This window comes from Palaemon carinicauda, chromosome 1 (genome assembly GCF_036898095.1).
Source record: "Palaemon carinicauda isolate YSFRI2023 chromosome 1, ASM3689809v2, whole genome shotgun sequence".
In the NCBI taxonomy this organism is placed as follows: Eukaryota; Metazoa; Arthropoda; class Malacostraca; order Decapoda; family Palaemonidae; genus Palaemon; species Palaemon carinicauda.
The window spans coordinates 89,862,745-89,872,917 of record NC_090725.1 but is presented as its reverse complement, the minus strand read 5'-3'; the positions used below and the strand labels follow the sequence as shown (position 1 = coordinate 89,872,917).

Here is a 10,173-nt window from a genome sequence, read left to right as displayed (position 1 = left end):
CCGCGGAGGTAGCAGCAGTAGGGGATTCAGCATTATGAAGCTTCATCTGTGGTGGATAATGTGGGAGGTTGGGTTGAGTCCCTGGTTAGGCTGAAGGAACGTAGAGAGTAGAGGTCCCCTTTTTGTTTTGTTTCTTTGTTGATGTCGGCTACCCCCCAAAATTGGGGGAAGTGCCTTTGGTATATGTATGTATGTATGTATGTATATATATATATATATATATATATATATATATATATATATATATATATATATATATTATATATATATATATATATATATATATATATATATATATATATATATATATATATATATATATATACAGTATATATATATATATATATATATATATATATATATATATATATACATTATAAATGCCACGTTATGATAAGTGTCAAGGTCAGTTCTATCGTTCTTTTACAAAGAAATTCAGTTAAATGCAACAGGTGACCCGTTACAACTTCCTGAATATTTTGCAATAAAATACACGTAATATCAGTAAATTATGGTGGACAATATTGATATGTCTCCTGTTTACTGGTCTAGATTCAATAACGTTCAAGTGTTATGTGTTACTGTGCAAATAATGTATGACGTGCTAATCAGAAATTTTCCTTACTGAAAACTGTTCCTTGAATATATATATACATTATATATATATATATATATATATATATATATATATATATATATATATATATATATATATATATATATATATATATATATATATATATATATATATATATATATATATATATATATATATATATATATATATATATACAGATGATTTAACTTAGAACAAAAATTCTTAGGTAAACTATAAGGATAATTTTTTATCTTTTATGTTCATTATTTTTTTTTACTGTATAAATGGCAGAGGCAAGGGACAGTGACAATGCTCTTGTTAGTAGGACAATGCCCTATAGTGACCGACCCTATAAACGTATGATCAGCGCCCAAGCACCTTCTCCAACCAAGCTAGGACCAGGGAGGACAATGGCTGGTGATGACTCAGCAGGTAGAGCTATAGATTGAAGGAAAAATAGTATTAATCCTCTTAGATCTATAAGCTCCCCAAAACCGGCCCCATCCTTAGCTCACAAGGATGGTGGGTTGTAGTCCGGGCTTAGAGTCCGGGAATTGCCAGGCAGGGACGTTTCCATGGTAGTACTGGTTGTGCTTGGACATCTCAATATATAAGTAGTTGACAAACAAAGAGACGGAGTTCCTAAAACAAATAAAAATAGACAGCCTTGTATAAATGTGATTGAAAGAGGCATGATTATTGGAAATATATGGTTTCCAAATAGAAGTATTTGTAAGTGTTTAAGAGAAAATGGCGAGGAAGAGAGCTTGCCCGATGGTGTGTTACAGCAGTGTAGATGAAAAAGTTGAAGGTTTTAAATGGTGAGCTGAAGAATGGCTGGAGGTATATCTGATCATTATTTGTTTATAGAAAATCTAAATGAAAGAAATCCCGAGAAAAGACAACAATTGCAATTAGGATAAGGGAATTACGTAAGAATGAAATGAGAAGAATATACAAAAGATGAAAATTATAAGCTGTGGAGTAGAGATAAATAACTAGAGGTGGAAGGATTAGAGAATTGGCTTTTAAAATATGTTGATAGGATCGTAAAGAAAGAGGTGAGCAATTTAATGCATAAGCCAAGCATCCTAGAATAGGTTTGTCGGTAACCCTGGTGGAGGGTGGCGGATTTGCCACTTGGTTTTTTAAAGATAAGTATCCCTGGAGTATATTTCAATATGATAGGAAGTAAGATTGAATAGATTTTTTATTTATTCTCTTACAAGATTTTTTAAGAATTCAATGAAAACTACTTTGTATATACAGTATAGTAAGATTGTGTTTTAAACCACCATATATACTGCTTAAGAAGTAACATGTTGATTAAGATGTTCCCCTCTTGAAAAAGTTTGAGGATGGAGTCCTGTGTAGCTGCCAAAATCAAATTTATACAAATCCAAGTTTCTTTTTCGACCTCAGGTTTTATACATAAATGTTTTAATTTCAGTGTTAGTGGCCTATACAATATAGTAGCACCACCTTTATATTACAAGTTATGCACCTTATGCCATCAAATAAAAACTGGTTGTTAAATTACAAGTAGACAAAACCAAATGCATAAGTACATTCACATTAATAATAAGGTTTTACTGTGAAATTTAATCTATTACTTTTATTAAAAAAAAAATTAATAAGCTAAAAAAAAATTCAAAATATCTACCAAATATATTGATTCACATACGTGTTAACGTTTCTACATGTTTCCATGACTTATGTAGTAACATAACCAGTAATACACCAATTAAATCTAACAAACATAATTCAGAAGCCGATTACACTTTAGTTTATGTTTTACCAACCACAAATCTTTACATGATTTGCTTTCAACATTGTGTACCTTGCATGTGCACCTACACAATATGTTTTACATAAGTGAATAGTACTATGCCTAGATCTCAATGCCCAGATATCAGTCTTATTGTTATCATCATCACCACAATATTCAGCATCTTCCTCAGTGTAGTCTTGCTCTTTGTGTTCTGGTGACGTCTGGTTAGCATAATCCCTCAAGAGGCATATACTGTATAAATACATTTTAATTCATTCACAAAACACTCACATGTTGGGGGTTTGAAAGTCTTAGTTTACTTTCAGGATAACAAATTTAGTACAGCCTGGTGAGATGGAGATCCATTCATCTGGCTGATCATCAGTTTTCTGCCTTTGAGCTTCGAACCACTTCCTATGGGATTGATTGTTTCAGGATCTGACTGAAGGCTCTTTTCAAAATTACTACTCAGAAACTTGCTAACGGGTAAAGGTTTACGAGTGATTCTTTGCAAGGAAATTTCTCATTTATGTGTACAAAAATATATTTTAATTGGTGGAGCATACATTAAACACATAACCTCTACTACTTAGGTTTATAACACTGGTGATCCGAGCTTTGGTGAAACATCCGAGCATTCACCCAACTGTGTCAAGGTTTCTCTCGCGCTTCTGTTTCCTAAGATCTCTTGTGCATGGAGTTTTCCTTTTCCAGTGAATGCGCTCCCCGAGTCACACTTGGTGAAGTGTATAATCAAAGGAGAGCTTTGCAAATATCAACGTCAAATGTGTAACATAACTTTCCTTAGCCAGCATAAGACAAAAAAGTCAATGCTTTCAGAACAAAATTAAAAACAACTACTGAGTATCCTACTGCAAGTGCAGGGAGCATGAGTCGCCTGTCTACTTCAAATCTGCTTATCAGTTCTGGAACTTCCCCACAACTATCCTTATCAGAACTCCAGCAGTTTTCGAGATAAGCTATTAACAGGTTTTTCCCTGGATGATTATCTTTGTACTTTGATGTTTTCCGCTTAAGAACAATAAACTCAGTTAAACTAACTTGTGGTTAAATTATAACAGGAATGCTTCCTATTGCCTAACTTGAATGAGTTTTGGTTATGTGGTGGAGCTGGAGGCCTTGCTCTTCACCCTTGTTTGTCCCCTCAACTGTTTTAATGGATACTTCTTTATATCTATCGAACACCCTATTTTCTCTGGTGCCCTGTATTGGTATCTTACAAACCATGTGAATAGTGACAGCAGTTTCATTGTAGTTAACAAGTTACCCATCACTCTCTCGACAAGCAACTTTCCATCACCGACTGACGCTTGAGTAGTTACTTGAAAGGCCATAAGCTGGTAGTGCAAATTTCTGCAACTTATTTACAAGCACAGCTTTGGGTATTTTTCAAAAGATAATTCCATGCGTTAAGCGTGACCACAGTAGTGGTACATAAGGATAACAAGAGTCTTCACACATCCAGACTTCCGTTTTGAGCTATCACTTTCTGCCCAAAATCAAACTCGGGAAGTCTTTAACCCTTTTGGCATCCCAGCCATGACCAAATCGCTGCCAGCCAAGGACCTTTGGCCGAAGGTTAAAATTTGGATATCCGCTGATAAATATTTTTTTACTTCGGTACTGCAAAACTATAACATATATGAATTTCTGGTTTATTGCATTATGTCGTATGATGATTAGGGTGTTTCATTATGTAAGCAGAATAATTTTGCAATACTTAAAAGTATTTACAAAATCGAAGAAAACAATGAAAATAATGAAAGAAACTATGCTAATTTTCTAAAATATTTATAAAAAATATAACATTTATGTCAGGACTTTATTCATATGGAAAATGTATAGAAATAGCTGATCTGTCACGCTATGGCAATGATGGCAATGATTTTTATATAAATCTAATTGGTAATGAGCCATGATTGACTACTTACACTGACGTCTTGTAGCATAACTTAGAAGAAATTATGATAGCTAAAACCTGAAAGTTGCAACAGAAAGCTGAATACATTTTCAACAAAACACAAAAATAAAAGTTATATGTATTGTTAAAAAGAAATTGAACAACTGTAGACCTAAGACGAAAAAAAATATGTTGCAACATTTAAGATAAAAAAACAAATTTATTTAAAAATGTACTAATTTTAAATTTTTTTCGTATAACTTGTGCAATTAAAAAGAATGGCCTTACAAATGTATATGAAACATGGCAATTGCAATTATTTGCAAATGCACAAATGTATAAAAAATCATCTGCACATGCGTAAAATTACAAGTAAAAATAAACATTATGTGGTTGTTTTACGCTGAGCATACCTTCACTGACATTTTGAATAATAAATAAGTAACGAATGGTATAAATAAAATGAAGATTGTAATGGAAAGCTGAATAAGTTCCTTTATAATTCATAAAAAAAAAAAAAATCATTTTTAAACCAAAGATGGGCATTAAATTTTCATCTTTGTGCAACCAAGTATTCATATTTTATAAATTTTTATAAATAAAAAGTAGATCTTTTCAAATGGCTAATGAAAAATGACATTTTCAATTATTTTCAAAGCTACAACCACGCATAGAAATAATTATCGACACTTGTGTAAAATACTCGCGTAAAAGACCGTCTAAATGTTTCTTTCAGTAGGCATATCTTCTCTGTCATTTTGCGTATTAAATAAGTAATGACTAGGAAAACGATATAGATTGCAATGGAAATCTCGCTAAATTTCCTATATATATGTTTTGTCAGAAAAAAATGAACAATGGTAAAGCAAAGGCAGGCAATAAATTTTCTTTTTTATGCAATTAACATTCCCATTTTTACATTCAAGTAAAATGTGAAAAACTTTCTGATGTTACATGAAACATGATATTTGCGTTTATTTTCAAACACAAAAACCACACGTGGAATTATCTATGCATGTGTAAAATTCTTGCATAAAATAGTTTAAAAAAACTATTTTGAATAATAAATAAGCAATGGAAATCTGACTAAATTTCCTATATACTTCATCAAATATATGACTTTTGTAAAAAAAAAAAAAAAAAAAAAAATTAGCAATAGTAGAGCAAAGATAGACAATAAATTTTCATCTTTAACTAAATTTATAATAACGTTTTTTATACTAAAATTTTTCTAATTTTACAATTTTGTACGTCATGTAAATATTCAAAGACTGCCTTTTTCAAATGGTATATGAAACATGACATTTGCAATCATCTATGCATGCATAAAATTCTCACTTAAAAAGATGGTCTTGTGATGAGAGTGAACGAGGCTTAACCAAAAGATAAGTTCCGGAACAACTAACTGTATCTAGCGACAGGGTAAATATTCATATGGTAAAAGGGGTTGTTTTAAGGGTGACAATTACATATATACATCGCCAAGCTTTTGACAATAAGGTTGCTTTGGCATAAAAATTGACAATATAATAATGGTAACAAAAATACAGTGGAAATTAACATGTTGCATGCAACGGCTCATCGTTTAATTTGGTTGTAATCTTGTGGCAGTGCTGTGTGCGCTGCATGGAGAGGGCATTCTTCTTTACTTGTATATGCATTGCTTGCTGTAAGTGCATTAAGAATAGCTTTAGTATTATTACCATCATTAATATTACTATTATTATTATTATTATTATTATTATTGTTATTAATTGTTGTGAATTTTCATCCATGGGAAGCTGTCGAAATGCTTGTCTAAGACCTAACTTAGAAAATACAGTACATCCTGACATAGTTGCAGCAAGTCTTTCGGAGTAAGTTTTGTTAAGATCATTTGAAATAAATAATTATACAATCATACAACCACTTCAATCATGCTTGCTTGAGAATCTTGAATAGCGCAGAAACAAAGCACTAATTGACATTATATGACTCTCCACCTGAAGCAGAAATGCATGGGAAAGATGGCGACCTGTTTTAGAGAGTTGTAATGTTGGCGGTTCGACTTACAGTAGGTACACAGGGTTTAGGCTGTCAGTGGTAATCCAATCCTCTTTTCCACGAATATTGAGGAAGAAATCATTCGGAGTATGAAAGATGACAAGGAATGGGCCCTTATATGGGGGCATAACCCTGGCTCGAAAGCATCAAAACACATGAAAACACGCGGTGTGATGTGTAGGTCTTTCAGTATGTGCTGCTTTGCTGGGGGCTTGTAAGTCTCACGGATGGGAGTAAATTTTCTCAAAAAGGGACATAGGCACTGGAGATCATCAGAAGAGGTAACGGACATAAAAAAAATTCCTCGGAGATGAACAACGGATTATCATATATAATTTCAGCAGTTGAGACATCCTTGTTGTCATTTTGGAGTGGTCCTCAGTCTGAGGAGGACACAAGGAAATTATGGAAACTAGTTGGGAGTCGTTCAGCGGGACATTAAAGCTGCTTTAAGGGTATGTTGGCAACATTCCACCATTACATTGACTGCAGGATTGTAAGCAGTAACCTTATGTAGGGTGATGCCGAGAAGCTGACCTAATGAAGACCATAATTGAGAGGTGAAAGTGGTACCCTATCAGAAGTAATATACTGTAGGATGCTGAACCTTGCTTCAGGCCAGCGAGTGGAGCGAATGATGAGAGCAAAAACATAAACGTGTCTTTGTGACATGGGTAGGGGACCAACCACATCAATGTGGATATGGGAAAAACGACCTAAGGGTTGATGAAATGTACCCGCATCAGAATTATATATCAATGCACTTTTTAAGCTTGACATTAAGTATAAGTGCACACCCAATCATTACTCTTTAGTAATGTCATCCCATAAAAATTTCGACTTCAGTAGCTGTGCAGTAGATCAGTGTGAGAGGTGTGAGAGGCCATGGATTAAATGAAAAGCATGTTAGTGCATAGAGGGAGGTATCCGTGGGTGGGGCTTACTAGTACTGACATCACATTGGAGTAATCGAGGTAAATGTCTTCAGAATGGAGAGACGTGCATAATGTCCTGCAGGTTTGGCATTTTGGGATTTTTCATTGGACATTTGCCAAGATCTTGTAATTAATTCCCAGGTGGACAGCGGCCAGTGTGTTTTTAGAAAAGATGTCAGTCACAGGATTCAGTTTACCCAGGATGTATTGAAAGGTGCAGTTAATTCAGAAATGACAGGGAGATGTTGGCGATCATGGGTAGACCAGGAAATGGGTTGTCAAGTGAAGGCGTGTTAAAGGGGCAAGTGGTACGTGTGAATGATAAAGAACATACCCTTTACGAAGTGGTGGAAGTGACGGACAACCGAATACATTTGGATTAGTTTGTAGTCAAAGGAAGAGTAGCTGGATTCCACCTTGGAAAGTTTTTTACTGAAGAAGGCCAATGGGCAGAGCAAGTCATTGATCATTTGTTTGAGTACCAACGTAACTGCCATCAGTGGAGTAGGAAGGGTGCAGTTAGCACAGGAGAGGTAGGAACAGTAGTAGTTAATAGTGCTTCCTTTGCACTGAAGAAGGTTGCCATCTGAAGAGGGGCCCACTTCAGAATTCTTGGCTTGCGCTTAAGGGAGTCGTAAGTGGCAGTGATGACTGCCAAGAACCAGTGATAATAGTTCACCATGCACAAGAACTCCTTCGGTGCTCTGACAGTCAAGGCTGTAGGGAACTTCTGTAATGCTAATAACTTCTCAAGGAGGGAGTGAACAGCCTCCAGAGTGATATGAAGACCCAACAATGCCACTTCCTTGGCATCAAAGGTTCAGTTATCATACCTGAAAAACCGTTAATGAATTGTTGAAATGTGGCCCCTGCACTATAAAGGCAAAAGCAGAAGCAATTGAAAGCATATGTGCCAAAGGGGATGTAGATGGCAGTCTTGGGATGTCTTATGGGTTCACGGGTACCTCATAATACTCCGTTCAGGAGGACGAGGGTTGAAAATACTTTAGCACTGTGAAGGTAGGTGGTGATGTTGGCGATGTTGGGGAAGAGGTAGTGGTCTTGTTTCATCCGTATGTTAAGATGCCTGTAATCCCCATAAAGGTGTAAGGGTTCATCTTTCTTTAGGACGATATGCAGGGGAAACTACATAGGACAATTTTTTTTTTTCTATTTTGCCGATTGTGCATTTAGCAGCTGCCAAATGGCCCGAGGCAATATGCGTGAGTCTTGCAAACATGGGGGCACCCATCATCTTGATATGGCGATAGATACAATACTCAATGGAAATAGTGGATATCTGTCATAGTTCTTGATGGAGGACGTCAGAATATAAAGGGAGGAATTGGGGTAGGCCTCCATGGTTGGAGGGAGCAGGTGATGAAGGGGTGGACGAGTAAGTGACTAAGTGTTGATGTGTGGTCAACCTGGATGTGGAAATGGGCAATGAAATCTGCATTGACAAGATGCACTAAAATGTGGCGATGATGACACTAATACTGGGCAGCCCCAAACAATAGTGTTAGTGTCTCGTAAGTGGGTACAGATAGCAGATCCAACTGCAACCTTGGAATGATGGGGTTATACCCTTAAGAGGGAACGACAGGCACCAGTATCTACCACAAAGTGCACATTAGATCCTGAGTCATGCAAAAAGAAGAGATTAGTTAATATAAAGGCTACCAGGACCTGTGACAACCTGCTTACACATTTTTTTACGATTGACATCTATAAGCACATTTCTTAGAAGCAGCCATAAATTTGAAATGGTAATAGTACAACTGCGGGCAAGGGGCATCGTCATCCCGTGCCAGTTAAAGGTATTGAATAGGACACGGGCATAGGCTGGCATAGGTGGGTGGTGGTTATCTTGGTCACTGCCCGGGCATGTAGTGAAGTGGGCATCGATGTCCTTCAGCGTTCACCAAAGCTTCAGTCAGCGAAGGTTGTCCCCTTTGTTAGGGGGAAGAGGTGTTGATGGAATTCTTGATAGAAGGAAAATGGATGTTCACAACCACATTGAACATAGTAATCAGGTTTTTCATGGGAAAGGTGTAAACATAAGGAAGTGCAGCTCACACAGGTTCAAGCAGGTTGTACCCAAAGAGCACTAAGTAGATTCACTTCACGAGAAGTGTCAGCAACAGGTTAAAGGTAAGCAATACTGACCCTTTCTCTGAGGTCCATCATTGCTTTTTGATCTCACAAGATTCTTGACAGAGCCACTTTACTGATTAAGTGGATCACACCCTTGAAGCAGAACTGGACATAGTTACTCTGAAAACAGGCAAATATATCTCTACTGGCAAAGGGAAGGAGTGTCACTGCGGCACCATGGGCAGAGGAAGATATTGATTACATACAGATGAGCACAGGTAGACATCTGGTGGTTATCATTGATTTTAAATATAAAATAAAAAATTGACGCAGCTTAGATACATACATGAATACATACACATATTCATAAACATACACACTATATATATATATATATATATATATATATATATATATATATATATATATATATGGTTCCTATAATTTGTCATAACTAAAAACGCCGAAATGAATAAAATATCTATCAAATTAAAATAACCAATCCAAATAATATTTGTTCATAAAATACGTAAACATGACGCATTCTTTTATTGATTCCCCATTTTATATAATATAACATTCTTCATAATAAAGCTGATAATTTTTCATGTTAAGATTTAAATATTAGTCTGATTCAACCTAACACCCAAATAGAGATAGATTTTCAGTTACAAGTTCTTTCTGAGAATTTACGGCAATTTCCAAATTTTCCTCTAATTGTTCGCTGACTTCTTAATCGATCTCAGGTTTTTATCGTCATTCATTGGAAATACTTGAAATATACATTTCTTATAATTCTAAAAGTCAA

The 10,173-nt window shown here is 35.4% G+C and overlaps 1 long non-coding RNA gene across 2 annotated transcripts in view; it reads right to left on the bottom strand.

Annotated features, from left to right (window-relative positions):
• Positions 1 to 890: 890 nt before the first annotated feature.
• The window catches only part of LOC137642631 (uncharacterized), a 498,287-nt gene continuing 489,004 nt past the window's right edge, over positions 891 to 10,173 (bottom strand). The window contains exon 4 of one of the 2 annotated variants that reach the window (XR_011044823.1): positions 891 to 1,240. This is a non-coding gene — a long non-coding RNA (uncharacterized lncRNA). Of the gene's footprint in view, positions 1,241 to 5,535; positions 5,958 to 10,173 lie in introns of those variants that run through there. The other variant, XR_011044824.1, reaches the window with a different exon arrangement.